Source organism: Balearica regulorum, chromosome 7, assembly GCF_011004875.1.
Source record: "Balearica regulorum gibbericeps isolate bBalReg1 chromosome 7, bBalReg1.pri, whole genome shotgun sequence".
NCBI classification, from domain to species: Eukaryota; Metazoa; Chordata; class Aves; order Gruiformes; family Gruidae; genus Balearica; species Balearica regulorum.
Genome location: NC_046190.1, coordinates 5887407 through 5906089, shown reverse-complemented (window position 1 = coordinate 5906089; position 18683 = coordinate 5887407).

The window sequence follows — 18683 nt, the reverse complement described above, 5'->3', positions numbered from 1 at the left end:
GTCACTACGAGAGCGCGGTATGGCGGCAGGGTCTATATGCCCTGCGGTTCCTCGCAGGAGAGGGAGATGGATATAGGAGAGAGTGGCAGTGCTGGTTGCATCGGCTGCTCTGTGCCTGGCAAGGCTGCCTCTCTTTCCCCGGGCGTGAGCTGCTGCACATACCCCGTTACGACAAGTAGGATGGGCTAAGGAAGGCTAGGCTCAGGCTTGCCACGTGGTTTTATCCTTGCCTTGGTTATGCGTATCAGGAAGACATTGTACCTGTTGGCACGCTGTAAAATTGCTCCTTCTGGATACTACATGATCCCTGGCATTCATAAACTTAAATTACAGGATTAGCCATAACTTACTGCCAAAGAACAGAACGCTCCGGATTCTTCACGTTGGTTCAGGACATTTATACTGGGAAGCGATAGGTGTTTTTCTAACGCTGACAGCAGACTACTCAGCGGGCCAGGGAGCCCAGATCACTGCTACTATTGCACAATTACTATTGTGAAAACCTATGGAATATTTTTGACAAAATATTTAAACATTTAAGAATAAATGGATTGTAAAGAGGTCTTTAAATTATATTTCCACAATTTTTTCTTTTTTTCATTTCTTCTCTGAAGTATTTATTCAAACCCCGCTGGAATAACTTACTACTTGAGCTGAGAATTGCTGCCAGCATCCCATCTGAGTACCAACTCATACCTGTGTGCTGGTGTGTTTCATTCAGGCTGTTCATCCTGGGCCAGCAAAATGATTATCTGTCTCCCTAAACCACATCCCTGCAAAGGTAGAGCTCCTGGTTTGAAATGCACACCGCTCGGGAGCTGCAAGGCAACCGCACAGGTTGTTCCGACAGAACGAAATGGAACAGGGAAAGACATACCAACGGCAGGAAAAAGACCCACTGTGCAAATTTTGTTCATGAAGTCAAAGAAAAATGAATCATTCTCAAACAGTAGACATCTAAAGGTTGGATGGAACAATTTCTAAATATTAGTCAGACCAAAAACAACACACTGCTGAAATAATGAGGGTATATAAGAAACCAACAAAAGCCAGGAAATTCAAAGCTGAGGCTAAAATTCCACTCTTAATTTAGGACTGTTTTCTTTTTTTAAAGAATACTGTTCAACTTGGTTGGGGCTGTACAAAGTTGTTTTCTTAAGGTTTTACAAAATACACACAAAAGTTGAAACTTTTTGCTTTTTTTTTTTTTTTAATTCCTCTGCAAAGAAAAAAGGAGTAAACTATTAGGGTTTTGAATTTTAGATGTCTTTCTTGCATAACTCTGTTTCAATCGCAGCCCAAATCTGCAAAACACACACTAAAGACTCCTGTCCCTGAAGTTTATAATCAGAATGACAAAAGGTGGCTGATGAAAGGAGAACAGGGAGAACCAGACCTAAAGGTGGTGTTGCGCTAATGATGCATTAGCAACACAGTTGCCCGCACACGGGATTGAAACGCCAGCAGTGATTCTCAAGAGGGGAAGGAAGAAATGCAGGGTTTAACAGCAGACATGTAACCTTTCTTTGAAGGAAGATAAGGTCTTTCTTGCTGATACAGACTCAGGGCTTACTAAAAATAGGTACTAAATAATACACTGTAAACTCCAGAGGGGTTTGTTGGTCAAGAAAGAAGGAAAACAGTTCAGCCATTCTCCATTCCTCTTTTTGCTCCTAAGCTGGAGTCAAGTAATTCTGTTTGTATTTACTTTACAGTCTCCAGGCTGATTTGTATTTATATAAGGCCAGACACAGGCATGTTTACTCATGTTGAGTCCTACATTAGTTTGCAAACAGTCCAAATGAATTCAGCAGGGCTGCTCGTGAACGGCATGAATTACACCAGCAGAACCCGACTGAGGTAGGTTAGATCTCCGAGATCTAACTGGAAAAAGTGGTTTATCTCTCTTCTTTCTTTCTCCCCAGATGTAGTCACCACTTGATGTGGTCATACCAGTAACAGAAGCAGGGTGTTGCTGAAGCGTAGGCCCTGCTTTGGCCTGCGCTCGTCCGGTCCCTCCGAGCTTTGTTTCACTCCTGCCTGGCTGCTGCCGCCGGCTGAGGTCGTTTGCTTTCTCCGAGCACGGAAGGCGGTGCTGGCGAGCTGTCAGCTGCCTGCCCGGGGAAAAGATTTAGGAAAAGGAGAAAAGTTTGCCATCTAGCTCTGTATTTTTGCAGTGGGACAGCTTATACCGCCAGGAAAGCCACGATGAAAGCCATTAAGATAGTAAGGTTAATGCACCAGATACAGTCATCTCTAATATTGCCTTTTGGGTTTTTTTCTGCCCAAGTAGAAAGTTGTTGAAGCGTAAATTTTGTTAAGAAAACAATTTTACATCACTGCTCCAGACCTGACATTGTTATTGGACTGACTTGACAATGACATTGAAAAACATCAATTCTTTGACATTTTAGAAAAGGAACAGGGAGCTTGCAATTAGGTTTCATTTTTAATTATAGAAAGGTTTCAGAATAAAAGAATATATGATGTGTCCTGAGGCTACCTGCATATTTTACTATCGAGTTACTTCTAATTTAGCCATTGAAATGCAAGAAGAGAGCTCTTGCATATAACAACGTGAAATGTCTGTCTGAGTCTATCATTCATTTGGCTCTGCTCCACAGAACAAGAAGTACTTTTCATTCAGGTGTGTTTATGACGAGTAAACTTGACCAGATGTTAAGTCTCCTTTGTATTTTAAAGTGTTTTATTGCTCACATTAGTCAGCTGGAAAAGGGCAGATCATTTATAATCCCCTGTACATTTTTTCAGGTTCAAGCTTCCCCAAAGGAGCAGGGGACTATATGAAAATATGTAGAAGGAAGAAATGAACTATTGCAAATGCAACAATGTATAGCACAGAACTGAATAAATTGCTCTGATTTACAGGATGAATTCTGTAAATACTGAATGTTATGAGATTACAGGTCCAACAGTTTATGTGTAAGAGCAAACTTCTCCCACTCCCTTGCCCACAAGGGAGATTAGAGCAATAATTGAAAGCATATTCTCTTTCTTGTAGAAACAGTCCTGATGATGCACATAGGTGTGAAAAGAGCCATTGGCTTTTCACACACACTAACACACTAATATTGCTATATTTGAAGGTTCAGCTCTCTAGATGTCATTATTAAAGAATATTAGAATACACATCTCTAAGGGAGTCAGTTCTTTTTCCCTACAGAATAAATCATGGATGATACAAAAGTAATTTTGGAATTTCTAGGTAATGCAAAAATATGAGTGACAATTTTCAGAGGTATTTTGACACCCAGGTACTCTAAAAATGATTGGCATCCCTGAAATTTCATCTTTACTTCTGAGGTCAAACACTTCATTGCTCTGGGAGGGTCGGCATAACGGAGCTCAGAGCGTGCCCGACTCCAACCGCACGGAGGGGAAATGCAAAGCCTCTACCTCAACTCAACCCTTGCGTGAGGCTTTTGCAGGGCCAGGAGTAGATTTAGCCTGGGTGGGGATGTTCCTGCGCTGCACATGTGTCAACTCATGAGGTAGGAGAGAGAGTCTCCTCGTTCCTCCCTCCTGCCACAAACTCGTGCAGAGCTCAGCTGGGGACAAAAGCCTTTGGAAGGGCAATGCCAGCAACTACAGGTGTTATGTTGAGGTCTTACATCTTACCTCCGTGCAACCTTAAAACCACGGGTTTGTTGTGCCCGTGCTGCAAGCTGCCCAATGCTGGGACGATGCCCATGCAGTGTCGAATGGAGGCAGCTTGCTTTGCCTCTCCCCACGGTGTCAGCATGGGCTCAGCGCCACACTAACCACAGCTATGTGGCACTTGCTCAGCTCAGAGCATGAGTAAAGTGAGTGTGTGTCTGCTCACAACATGCCATGTGAGCACGTCCTCATGTCTGCTACTCAGTCCTACAATATACGAAATATCCCATTTCCAGTAAGTTTACCATGCAGCCGTGGGACCGGAGACCCCTATAGCCACACTCACAGGGAATGTCTAAGACCTCAGCTCCATGGAAGTTCAGAGATTTCTATAGCGCAAAGCAGATTTCCATCACATGGTGGCCAGGAACAAGGTATTTTTCTGTATTGCTGTGAAAATTATGCTAACAATATATTTCTAATATTTTTCTTACTACAACTCTTGGGACCTGTAACCAATTCAGATCCCTTTGTACTTTAGTGCTTCAGAAATCAGCACAATTGATGGGATTATTGCTTAATTATTGCTACTGAAATTTCTTCAGTACTGTGACTGGAGAGGCACTTTCTAGCCTCCAAATAATTTGCATTTTAGACACTTCATTGTTACAAAAAGTTGTTTAGGGTGGAAAGACTCCCTCTGAAGTCAAAAGAAAAAGCCATTTATTTCTTCCTTTATGTACACAAACTACTGTAAAAATAGTCTTTTAAAGAACATGACTGGTAGGAGGCAAATCCTTCCTCCAGATCATTTTAGAGGGATTTGTTATCCTGGTGTCTTTTCTAGCCACTGGCCTCTTAGAAACACAAATTGATGGACCTCTCACCTCAGCTGGGACCAGAGGCATCCCAGGAAAAGCATTCACAGCAATATGTTGAAAAGAGCTCTACCTACATCCTAACCACATGGATCAATCCATAAATAAAGAACAAGGTAATACAGATGAGGCATAATGGATTATAAATTAATTCACAGAGATTAAATGACTATTGAAAGAGAAATTAAATGAAAGGAATATTAATTTGTATCTTAGGCAATAATAACAGGTGTTCCATCTATTAGGGGAAAATCTTATTTAACTTACATAAATTGCAGAAACTAAATTATTTGCAGGCATCTCTGGGTATCTATAATGCAGCATGACTTTGTTGAGGTAAGACACGGATGTTCTATTGTTCTAGTACGTATGATATCCTAAGTGCTATATCAGCTAAAATTTTTAGCATCTTTTATTATTATTATTTAGCATCTAAAGAGTTAAATGTCACAGGATTGATCTACCCGCAAAGGCTAAAATTTTCAGATTCACTCTATTATTTTAGCTTTTCTTATTCCTAAAATTATTTAATCACCAGTAAAGCAATAAAGAGAGATAAACTTCTAGGGAAGAAGCCATCAGATTACTGCAAATTGTATTCATGATGGCCAGTTGAACTTTGGGGATATTTTATCCCATAAATAAATAAAGACGATTCTGGTACAGCAATTCAAACACTCCAAGAAAAATTTACACCCTGGCAGTAGTACAGGTGATGATATGGAGAAAGATGAAAGAAGGTTAAATTTTAACTTGAAGTACTGCAAGAGTTACCCATTCTGCAGAAACATTTTGACAATTTAATCGCATAGTTTCTTTTTCTTTTGATCTTAGAAAGGTTGACTCTCATATTAGGGCTTTATTGTTCTCTTTTTGTCTGCTGTTGAAGAAAAGTCATGCAAATTACAGGATCTTAAAGGCTTGGTAGATCCAAGGTTATTACAAGACAAAAAGCAAAATTAGCATCCATAGTTGCTCTTATGCAGGCATCAAGAACTTTTGAACCTGAGGAGAGTGAGAACAAAGAATTAAGAAATGATTAGCTAATCTCTGAAAACACCTCAAGGAGAGAATAAAATGCAGTTGTCTAATAACCCCATATTTCTCTGGGTTTTTTTAAGATGGTTCTAAAAGGTCTTTAGCCGTTTCCTCATGCAGAGGAATCCTTTCTGGAAGGATCTACTGGCGAGAAGCAGCAGCAAATATCCCTTTCTGTTTCAGGTGCTCCAGGGCCAGCTCGGTAAAAAGGTGTTTTGAATCCATCAGAAAAATAGTAGCAAAGATCAAGGACTAAAGAAAAACAGTGTGCTTTCTCATCTGATTCAGACATCTAGAGCAGCATTTAGAAGTTACTGCGCTATGTCTTACGTCAACAGCCAGAGGTTTGACCATCATAACATCGCCTGCGTTAACACTGCAGATGTTTGGGAACTGCTGTCAGTCACGAGCTGGTACTGCTGTTATCCATAACATACATGGTGCCTTGTTCAGAAATGCAGTAGAGTTCCCTAGGGCATTGGATGAGAAAAACAGCACTGTTTTCCAGCCTGCCACCTCTGAATCCCAAACTCAGGCCTCGTAACTTTGGTAAACATGTTGCAACATTCTTCTGATTTGTTTCTTCTGTTTATTCCAAGAGGGAGTAAATCTCTTCAAAGAAAACAAAAGGTAATAAATACCATCAAACTAGAATTTACTGGTCGTATTGCTCTTAATTTTCTATAGTTTGCATGAGGTTTTGAGATTTATGGTTGCTATTAAATGTAACAAAGGTGACCTGGCAGAAGGTCCACCCACCAATCTGCACAATGGAGCTATAACACTGAGAATACATTATTATTTTCTTTTAATATTATAATTTTATTAACTTAACATGCTTTGAAATGATGCCAGGAATTTGCATTAAATCCCTAAAATTAATAAAATGAGCAAGACAAAGATGCAGCTCTTAAGTGTGTTGCCTCAAGATGAAAGCATTGAAACCTTGGACCCTCTTGAGACTGCTTGCCTCCAGCCTGTATGTGAGGGACTATGGGAAAAAGTGCTTTGCTTATTCCCACTGGTCTATAAGTCATTGGAAAGGGAGAATAACCTGTGATGTGGTTCAGCACAAATGCTTATAAGATGACTGCAGGTCATTTTCAAGCCATGGACTTGCTGAGGTAGTTTCATGTTCATTAGAAGGCTAACTCAGAGATATAGATAATATGAGAATAGAGTGAAGCTTATAGATGGAATTTATTAGGGGCATTCGCATAAAGCCAATACCAAGGGAAGCTGCTGGATCCAGTAAGTTCAGATGTTAGTAAGATTAATATGCCTTGTTAGAAATATAAAAGCCATCTGTGATTGAGTGAATATCCACATAAGGTAAAAGCAAAGTAACCACAGAGTAGATGTGAATGGTTCAGAAGATGCACTAGAATACCCTGGATCAAGACACACTTTCCAGCTATCTATTATTGGTTAGAAGGGTGGGGAACATCTGCTAGATTAAAGCCATTCTGCTCAAAGGGAGAAAAACTATTCAAATTTTGTATAACTTTCTCTTGCTGTGGCTGGTATAATAGTGTTTCATGCACAGTCCATACTTTATAATGTGTTATGAGTATTTCTGTTGACATTGCATAGACTTTGTCTATGCTGAGTATTGAGGGTGCATTGCCATGTTCTCTGCATGGAGACTTGTTCTCCAGCGGGTCAGACTGGGGACTTGATCAGATCACACTGTGGCTCACTTATAAGACGCATCCTGGGGCTTCCTTTTCATGGAACCCAACATATTGTGAAAAAAACTGGTCTGTCCCCAGATCTCCCTCTGGCCTGAAGGCAGGATACATCAGGATGCTGTAGGTCTACTGATCTTAGCAGCCAGAAGAACCCTTCTGCTCAAGAAGAGATCAAATCTGCACAAACTGAATTAATTAATAAATTCCCAAATCAATCAAATTAGCAAATTAGAGGACAAAACAATTTCTTAGACTGGGATGTGCATGCCAACATGTAGATACTAGTTCACTTGACAATTCCAGCGTTCGGTACTCAAGCTCCATGAAACCTGAAACTATCCAAGTTTGCACTGCTCTTTCCAAGTCTTACTAGACAAGCACAAAACTAAGTCACTTTGCATTTGTTTGCAATATAACACAGATGCTATGACATCTGTCATGAATGCAAAATAGCAAAATACATCATTTATTCCTATTAGATATTTGTAACTTTTACAAGGCTGATATTGTGTGAGCAAGAGTGATGATAATTTGTGATGTAAACTGATACGAATGCTAACATGTGTGCAAAACCCCAAATCCTTAACAGTAACACCTATATGAATGGATCAAAACAGAAAAGAGAAAAAAAAATAGTCTGACTGTTTCTCCTGAAATGTGTCTAACACAGAACTATTGACTCGGGTATCTGTTCTGGGACACCGCTGTCTCACAGGAGGCACAATGAATAGAACAGCCATAAGAAAGTAAAGAAGGAGTGTGTGTGTCAATTCAGCTATTTTTTCCCAGAAGTGTCTTCTGGGAAGTGTTTACAGAAAGGGAAAATAAATTTAGTATTTGCAGATTATGAATACATGATTTGATAAACCCACGAATTATTTAACTCGCAGTCTGGTGTAGTGATTTTCCCGTTTTGCATACATACTGTGGGTTGGCATCTGAGCAGGCAGTACCAATGTGATTCTTGTTACATATATTTTCCAAACATTCAGCAGTACTAGGTTCTAAACATTTGGTCATACTTTCTAGGAAAACTAGGCTCTAAATATTTGGTCATACTTTCTAGGAAAACTAGGGACAAAATGGGAGGTTGTCAGTAGCTGCTCTGGCTTCAGTGTTTCATTCCGACAGAAATGCAATTCAAATTTCTTCCTTTGAAGTCTACAAGAATGAAAAGCACAGCTGACATTTTTATGGAAGTTACTTTTGGGATTGATCTACAATATTATTTCTAAAGCAAGACTATGGAAAGATAAACTTTTAGTAATTGTCTATAGGACTGAATTTTGTAAATCTACTACGGAAGTGAGGGGAAAACTTTAACTAGTTTGAACTGGCTTTTGAATGGCTATGATTTTGCCACCAGTTTTAACCACGGTCCGCGTGCCATCCATTTGGAGTGTAAATAAAACTCATATCCTAAAGAGCCTATTTGTATTCTATTCTTTTACAGCAGACTTTTAATTTGTGTGATCATTAATTTTTAAGTGTTCATTAATGAAATACATCCCTGTCCAAAGTTAATAAATGGATTAATAGCTGGGATAATGAGAATTCTGGCAAGACAAGAAAATATCAGGAGGGAGAAATGAGAAGGGGGAACTTGACAAGTTAATGATCCATTAAAGTAAATCCTGGGTCAGTTTAGATCCTGCATGGTTCATTACTGCATAGTAAATTTAACTGATAGTCATAAAAACCTAGGAGAAAGCAAGAGACCTTTTGGTTAAATTCACAGGGTAGACATTTAAGATGTTTCTTAAAGGTTTTCAGTTGTATCTTATTGGAATAAAACTTTCTAGCTATTAAAAGAATTTAAGTACACAAATGAAAGCAAAACAACCAGCTTTTAAACTAGTGGCTGGCTGGGTGTGTCACATAAGCAGCCATCTACTCATGTTCAGAAACCCCAGAAAAGAGAAATAAGGAATGGGAATCAAAAAATCCCATTATGCCACTGATTATGCTTAAAACAATAGCATAATAAGAATTTATACACAAAATATAATTGCATCTTGGGAAAAAATAAGTGGTGGTGGTTGGGATAGAGAGAAAAGGCGGGGTACTTCTCTAGATGAGGTCTGGGGTGGAGGGCTGCTGCGCGCTTTGCAAACCTGCGCCGCAGATTGCTGCTGATGCAGTTCGCGGGCTGAATGTGCAGTTCAGGCTGGGACTCAGACCAGCATTTCCCACTGGGATCTCAACTGGAGAACGTGTTTATGTCTCCAAATAGTATTTGCACAGCACAGAGATTGCTGAGTAACCACCGACAATGTCTTTCTAGAAATGACAGTAGCACAGCTGAACTCTGCGTTGCACGAGATGGGCACACCGCACCAACCCCAATGCCCTTGCTCACTGAGGAAGTGTGCTTCACAGATGACTGAGCTGTGTTCTCAACACTACAGCGAGTTCAGGCATGTCTAGCCTGACAGGAACAGAGATACAATTGCACTGAGATCTCTTGACCTTGCGTCCATTTTCAAATTCTCCTCTTTTCTCCAAAGCTCCAAGTTTTGGAGATGTTTTCCAGGTCCAGGACTCAGACAGGTCTGAGCTCTCATCAGCAAATGTCTGCTATAGGTGTGTTGCTGACACAGCAAAGTTTAATCTAAAATATACTCCCAAAGACTGCTAGTTAAACAACACAAAAGCCAGAAATTTTTACAGCTGCAGATTGTTCACATGGACATTTAGCTAGCATTATTAAAGCCATACTTGGTTAAATTCCTTTTCTTTCCACGACCACATTAAATTATTTACGTATTTACAAATCAAGATGCTTTTCCTTTGTTGCAAATGCAAGCCTTATCCAGCAACAGACTATGTAATTAGAAAAGAGCTAACCAACATGATCTTAAATATGTGGAACATATATTTGTTTAACATAATGGTTCTGCTACACAGACATCCAGCAGGAATGAAAGACAGCTAAGGGTGCAGTAGTGAGGACTTATGTTTGAGCATCCGCTTTTCTTTTAAGAGATGCTGCTTGGCATGAATTGTGGGACTACCTAAAAAGGCTCAGTTTGGAAGAGGGACCTGATATATTACAACAGAGTGAGCTTTGAATAACAAGAAAGGACGGGATAAGATTTTAAGGACTTTGTCCCCAGGGTGTCTCAGGCTGCTGTGGCAGGGGACTCTGGGCAGGCAGACTGGTACAAAAACAGCCTGTGGAAGGGTAGGATTGCAAGTAACTTCAGCAAGGAATAGTAAGACAACAGAGAAAATAGCCTCGGTCAAAGAGGAGGGAGGAAAATCAGTGGTCAGATCTTACACCCACGTAATTGCTTAGGAAATGATCAAGGAACTTGTGAAGCTGGGGACTAAAACTGGCCCACAGCTCCATTCATCTGCCCCATGTCCTCACGATTATTTTTTCCTCTTGGTACACGTGTGTATTACTGTGAGGTCCGCCAAGAGTGTCTGAAAGGCTCATTCAGCCCTTAGCAAGGAAACCTTGGCTCAGGGCCACATGGCTGGTTTTGCAGGAAAGGGAAAGCATAAGCTCTCCTGGAAGGCTGCAGTAGACCTGTAGACAGCTCAAACTGAAATTTCAGATCCAAGCGCCAAAATGCCTTTCCTGAATGCAGATTGAGAACACTCCACTCCTAACTAATTTTAATGTACCTAATTAAGAGGGAAGATGAATTAAATTCTCATTTTTACAGCTTATGAAAAAATATTATTTATTATGCATAGGGTCAATTATGAATCACATCTACTAGCTGACTGAAGATCAGAATGAGAATCCTCTCTACTCCCTAAAGCTTATCTCACCCCTGCACAATGCGTTATGTTGGAGGTGGGAGAGATCCACGTAGAAAATGAGTGGAAGTTTACTTCTGCCTCACAGTGTACCAGGAGGCACATCCAAGCTAGTGGAAGAGCTGCTACACCGTTCTGCAATTACCGGCTCGGTAACAAGATGAAATCAGATGGGACTTTCTACTGTAGGTTGTTCTTGGGATTTTGCTCAAACCTGGACCAAACACCACAATCACAAGTGATTATACTGAAATACAATCCCAAGGAAAACAAAATGTATAATTTTTCAGTCTTTAAATAAAATTCATCAGATTAATAGAATTCATTTTGATCCAAAAATCACTCATATTTCACGTTCAAAATCATATGACATGCCAGTGTTTAATATTTAACATATATAATCAGAGTGCTTAAAAGTACTAGTTATGATAATAAGTTTTACATTTTGATGAAGGAACAAAAATATTTCTAGCGACACATAACACTCAGCAATTCAGTGTGTTCTCTTGTACTGTTTCTCCTCCTAAAGAAGTGGCAAAAGCTATTTTTAGCACAAGTATACAAATAAAATATGATCTTTATATGTATAGAGATATTTTGAAATATGTATTTCAGAATTTTATATATATACACATATATAGTGGGGTTGCTTTCCTGCTCATATCCTGTTTGATCCAAGCACGTGATCACACAACACAGCCTTTGTTAAATTTTCAGCAAAAGCTATTTATATCTCGAGACACCTCACTAGGTAGCACTATCTTTGTTACTCTTTCCCCAGTTTCTTGCAAAACGCTACATACTTTGCAACTTCTGTAAAACGTCCTTACCTATCTATGCACACACTATATGTTTTATAAATTCATAGAAATTTGCAAGTGAATATCTATTCTGTCAGTATAGATTACTCTGACACCCTTATGATCACTCTGCAATGAAGATTTTGCATTAAACTAAGGAACAAAAGTTCAGAATAAAGCCTGAAGTAACAGAGAGGTTTTACATTAATCTCAGTGCTACTAGAATTTTAGTGAATGTCTAGCTTTTTTATTGGTGTAGGTCTGATCAGCTTTGACCTTTTTTTTTTTTTTTTCCTTTTTCAAGAATTTTTATTCAGGACAGGCTGTGCTAAAATAAACCCAAAAAGTACAATGATTGCTTTAATGTATTATATCCAAAGCTAGAATTTGGGGAAAAGAAAATGAGCCAGTGAGCAAACAACTTTTTCCTGTGGTTTTGGTTTTTTGGGGGTTTTTGAGGGTTTGGGGGTTTTGTTGGTTTTTTGGTTTTTGTGGGGTTTTTTGTTTGTTTTTTATTCTACTACATAAGGTGCATTAACTTAACTGGCCTTAGTTAAATATAACCTACTGCAGTTCCAACAGACTGAGTCGACCTGTTGATTTTTAACAATGGGCATTTTGCATGGTTTCTTCCCTTAGAATGGTGGGATTGGCATTCAAAAATCAAGGTAGAGGAAACACTTATTGCCATAAGAATTCTGGCAAACTCCATTACAGTAATAACTCTGTATTCAAACATTCCTTATTAAAAAAAATTACCCATTAGAAAGTTACATTTGAAAAGAAATGTAAATACCTAAAGATAATGGTAGGTTTAACACCGTTTTCATTACTTTCCATTAATTTCTCCTGAACATGACTAGTATATAATTATTTTAACCTTTTACCCTCTCTTGCTCTTAAGATAATCCAAGCCCATCCCGAAGCCAAAGTATCTCTACAAGGGATGATAAACAGGTGAGAAGACACGTGGTGATGGAGTTCTTCATCTCTCCCCCTCTCCTGCCCCATCTCTGTTCAGGGACAGAACTCTGGGCTGGCACGACTCAGCCACTCTGCTCCTCTGTCACGACCATGAACATAAAAAGCATGGGGAGACCCTGCTCTTGGTTTCTGCATAACGTGCAGGGAGACCCTGCTCTTGGTTTCTCCCTGTCCAGTCCATGCCAGTCTTGGTTTGGGAACTGCCTGCTCAGGGGATGCCTTCCTCGCTCTTCCCACACCTGCTAGGAGAAGCACAGGCACCTAATTCAGAACTAGCTGGAAGGTTTTGTGTTCGTTTTAATTTATCCTTTGTTGCTGCCCAAATGGGATAAAGGTTTCTAACTGCCTTATTTCCCATGGGTGCTCTCATGACAAATATGTTAAAGATAGTGAAACATTCAGATACTGCAGCAAGAGGAACAATAAAAGAACTTATACTAACATTTCTGTGTAACTAGAATTCACACGGCAGGTTCATGCACATGAAGGAACCTGACAAAGAAGAAATTATTTATGAAAAAATCTCTTTTTTTTTTCCCCAAATGAAGTGTGCGTTGAAAGTACACAATGGTTACAGTGTTATGATACCATGTGTACATATGATGTTTGCACTAGTGAAGTATTGGAAACGTCTCCATGGTGTAAGATCAATGATCATTATGTAGTCAAGTTCTAGCTGTGCTGCCAAAATTCTGTTTCACAATGATTTACCAAATTGTGGGGGCCTAAGAAACAAATTCAAAACAAATTCAGATTTTCCCTGAACTGAAACTTGCTTTTAAAAAAGTGGTGGTATAAGTATTCACAGACATCATCCAGCAATGCAGAACCTAAACTAATGGGAGATTGTAATATGATAAAATGTTTGATCATATCTGTTGGATCTTATCCCAAAGGCTGATTGCAGGAGATGGTCTCTAACACTTCCTCAGGTTTTTGGTACAATTGTCCTTAACGTGTACTGAAGTCCATTTCTAGTATGTTAAAAAAAAATTTGGTTGACTCTGGTTCTTTGTTGAAAGAATGTCTCATTGTTTTCCTTCTTCCATAGTATGTATTAAGCACAGGGACATTGTACATTTAGTTCTGGTGTTGGAGGCTGAATGAACTGGAGAACCCACCAGTGCTCCCACTGGCCCTTGGCAAGGATCTGACCTCCTGGGCAGCCCTAGCCCTGGGCTGCCTATACATTCATACCTCCTACAGTACTGATCTTCTCCAAGGATGTAGAATGGCCATCTTTTATAAAACACTCAGCCTGTTGTATCCCTGGAGCAGGCAACCTCACCTTGGCCTATAAGATCCACTCTTTATATCCCTTGACTTTAATGAAATAAGACGGCTCGTTGTATAAAGTAGTGTTAAACATACCTTTCTTTCCAACTACACTTCTATGAAAGATGAAAAGAAGTACTGCCAGCTCTTAGATAATTGCCCATGTTATGAGCCTTCAGCCCCTTTTTAAATAGGAATTTAGCCATTATCAAAGGTCAGCTTTCAGAATTTCTGCTGAGAAGTTTATAAAATACCTATAAAGCCAAATTTTAGTTTGTGCTAAATCTATGTTAGGCAAATTTAATAAGAAACATTTCGAACAGTCGTGTACGGCTGGGTCCCAGATGATTTTCTTATGGGACTAATGCAAAAAAATGATTGCCTCTTAAAATCCTTCTTGGGCACGTCATTCTTGCTGGTATTTAGGCCATTTATTGAGAAAAGGTTAACATAAATCATTTATCAGATGTAGATCGTGGCTATTTTCACTGTATCACTGTTATTTTATTAGAAAAATACCACACTAGACTATAGATAGATGTGCAAGTCATTGCTGTATGATGTGAGGAGGAACACCTCCAAACAGAAGATTATTGTATTATCATAAACAACTTCAGGATGGAATTGCAAGGCCAAAGGACGCAGAATGACTATTCATTTAAATGGTATTTGGGTGCCTAAACTCCCAAGCTGGCTTTAAAAACCTGAAGCCAGCAAGCTGCAGAGAGATCAGACTAACCCACAGCTAGTAACAGGGAGGGGTTTGAGCAGCCTGCTCTGATCTGAGCTTGTCTGAGTCTGTTGCTCAAATTCAGTTCCAAGGTTTTTTCTTCGGTACTTATATAAGGGTTTTTTGCATTTTGTTATCCTTACTGTCAACATATTGCGATTTGTGCATGTTTTGCAACTCTCCGGTACATACAAGATAACTGTGTATATTGTTGTGTTGCTGTGCATGTTGGTATGACGCAACAATAATTTTTAAATTATTTTTATTAAAACATCCACTCAGTGAAATAAAACACGGATGAAAATTATTCTGAAATATGGCAATATAGGCAGTATCCAAAGGGATAAATACTAGCTGTTTCCTAGGAACTGGATAACCCTGGCTCCACTGGAACAAGAGTATAAACATGCTAAACTGGGAGTTAATGAGAGGATACGAATCCAGACCAATACATATGACAACAATCAAAAGTAACAAGGCTCACAGGAGCACTGAAAAGGGCAGTGGGCAGAGCAAAGTGCCGGAAGAGCGCCCAGCTGCCATGCCAAAGCCCCGAAAGCCCAGCAGACACAGCCACGGTTGTGTGGAGAGGAGAAATAGGAAAATCCATAGAATAGGTTGTGGATACACAGTGTGCTGAGAAAGCATTTTCAACATACTTTCCATGTAAGGAGTATTAATTGAAAATATTCTACATACTTGTAGAGGTGGAGTGAACAGGTTTGGAAGATTTCCAGGACCTCTAACCATGGAGTGCCCATAAACACAGAAGTCTCTGGAGACCCTGGATGTGGCTGCTGTTCTGCTGACTGTGCCCTTCCTGAGCACCTCATTTTAAAAGTTCAGGCTGTAATTATCCCCCATCCTCTTTCCTCCAAATAGTGTAAATTCCGGCTGTACGGTTGGGAAGTAATATTATTTCATATTTTTATATGGCATTTTACATATCTCAGGCACTGAGAAGACATTGATTGAGCCTGACAGGGCTGCAGTGAAGTAGGTGGGTAATTATTACTCTTACCCCCTTGCAAAATACTGGAGAATTGAGGAGACTTGTCCTCGGACACTATCCAAGCCAGAATGAGGATTCGAGGCTGTGGGGAACCACCTGTGTTCATCCAGGCAAAACAGCTCTCGGACTGAGCAGGAGACGGGGAAGGAGAAGGGCTGCGGAGAATGTGAGCTCTGCTGGGAGGGCTGAAATATTTTTCTAGATACAGCAATTTAAGGATAATTCTTCAAACTTCTGTTTTCTTTTTTCTCTCATTTATGACTCACGCAAGGCTAATTGCTTGGTGATGTTCTGTTATTATGCAGTTGTGGGACTGTTTAGTGTGTCTTTCTAAAAAAAATAAATCATAAATGTGTGTTGAACCTGGAAATCCCTGTAAGCTATAAAATTCACAAAACTACTTCTTTATGTGAGTGGGGTCTGCCCATAACTTGATGAATGTATTGCCAGATTGAAAAGGAAAAAATCTTTAGTATGGCAAAAACTATGAAGGTTCATATGATTTGAATTAAATTCAGATAATAACCATACTTGGCTCAGTGGTGTTTGGAAAGAGAGTTTGAAATTCTCCTCAGAGACATTTCTAAGCTTAACTTTAAATGAGGGCTATGACTGACTACTCCTTTCAAAGAGGAAGAAAGAGAGTTCAACATATTTAATTCCTTTACTAGAGCCTCTTGACTCTTTCAAACTCTATTTCCTTTTAAAATTATATTTATAGATAAAAGTGGGGGATGAGAGCAGGGGACATATACATCTTCACAAAAATGCTCATCTATCTGTGTATCACACTCTATAAATATACACATTATAAATAAAGATATATTACTCTGTGTGTGTCTGTAGACAAGGCATTTCATTTTGTCTGTATTTACCCAACCATATTTGAGCAGGCAAGTTCAAATAGTGCACGTACAAAGGCACTGTATTATTGCAACTGGGCTATTTGCACTTGTCCAGGTAATAAAAATCTTTGAAATCCATAGCAAAATATTAAAACCGTGATTTTAAACAATATCACTTGTCAATTCATGTGAACACGTTTCATTGCAGTGGTAGCAACACTAATTGTTTTCGGTAATTAAGGTCTGGCAGCCTAGAAAAACACAGTAGGAAGGAAGAGCCAAACCAACATGATGCTATAAACACATTCCCACCACCCCAGTATAACTTTGAGCAGCCTCCAGGAAGCTGCAATTTATGTTGGCAACAACAATTTCAGTAAGACCAGAGATGAGAGACATGCCATGTGCTTGATCAGCCCCTTCCACCACTGATATTCCCTCTTTTCTTGAAGTTCTCCACAAAAAGTTGGTCTATCTAAGGATTTTTCAGGTGAGGGAAATCTTCAGCTCTCCTTTTTGACAGCCTTAAAGCTGTTTTGTGGTAGAGGCAAGCTATTAAGATTTGCTTTTAACATTAAAATGCACCACTGGCACCAAACTTCCCTCAGATCAAAATGCCTGTTGTTGTTACAAAGAGTTTAGTAACAGTGAGAAAAACAAACTACTTACAATGGAAGACATTGTTTGTCCACAATCACACTATTTTCCTGTTTTACATGCATGGAAATGCATAGTTTCCCTTACTATATTTCACCAGACCCTGCCAAAATAATTTACAAGCAAGTAAATTAAAACAAACCATGAATAAGAAAATAATTCCTTTAAAAACAAAGGCAATTGTGTTGGAAGTTTTATATATGTGACTCTATGTGTGTGTATTTCCCATACAATGCATCCAGTGTTAAACAAACAACTTGTATTGCTGGCGTTCTGAAGTGCTAAGTTCTGAACACATAACCACCCCCTCAAATTTGTGCATATTTTGTCTCTTTTTATTTTTACTAAATAACCCTTCCTCAACCCCCAAACGGTACAGATGTGTTTTAGGACCTGTCCTTGCTTTCTCTGTAGGGTAAGTTTAATGGATGAGCACATGTATGAATGCCCTATCGTCAACTCATTAAACAGTACCTTCCAGATTACTGAAATGTACTGAAAAATCATGATCTGCCCTTAACACCTGGGTGCAACACTGCCAAGCAATGTGTTTCCTTTCCAGAAGACGTTTTCTGATGCGTTACTAACCATTTTGTGACATTAGATTACCTGTTAGAAAGAAAACAGTTCCATATTGGTCCTGACAGGAGGCAGAATCTGTTCTATTTATCCAATGAATTTGAGTTTGCTTCTCATATTCTTTCCTAAAATACCATTTTATCAGGGATTCGTCTTGCATTATTCAGCCTAAGGTTGGAGGAAGGAAGAAATAAAGGACATGTGCCAACGTGATGGAGGCAATAAGGGACACATGCAAGCAAAATGTGTTTGAGTTCTGCTGAAACTCATTGTGGAATATGGGACTAATTCTTCCTCCAGACGCATTTGGAAGCAGCAGGACCTGTACGTGTGTGCTGGAGGGTAGGCTTTAGTCACCACGACCAGAAACCACCAAAGGGAAGTGGCAACAGGGCACAAGGGTGTGGGAATTTATAGACCCCAGATCCAAAATTTCCATCTTCAGTGAATTCCAGTAGTGATGGACTCAAATTGTCCTGCTATAACTGCCTCGTGTTCAGGTATGTCTTCTATCAGCTATAATATGGTTGTACATACCTCTCAATAACATGACTGCTCTAAACCAGAGGAAAATTAGCAAACCAGCCCTTAAGGGAATCCTGGAGAGACACTGTCCCAGCAGATCATCACGGCTTTCTCCAGCTGGAGCCGAATGAAATGCCAGAGTAAATTGTTTATGTCTGTATTTTAAAGTCAAAACCACCTCACAGGGATCTGCAGCCCTCAGAAATAATAAAACCAGCAGCATACTGTGACTGGGCAAAAAAGGAGTAGGAAGTAGCAAAGATCTGCGAGAGAGCAGTGG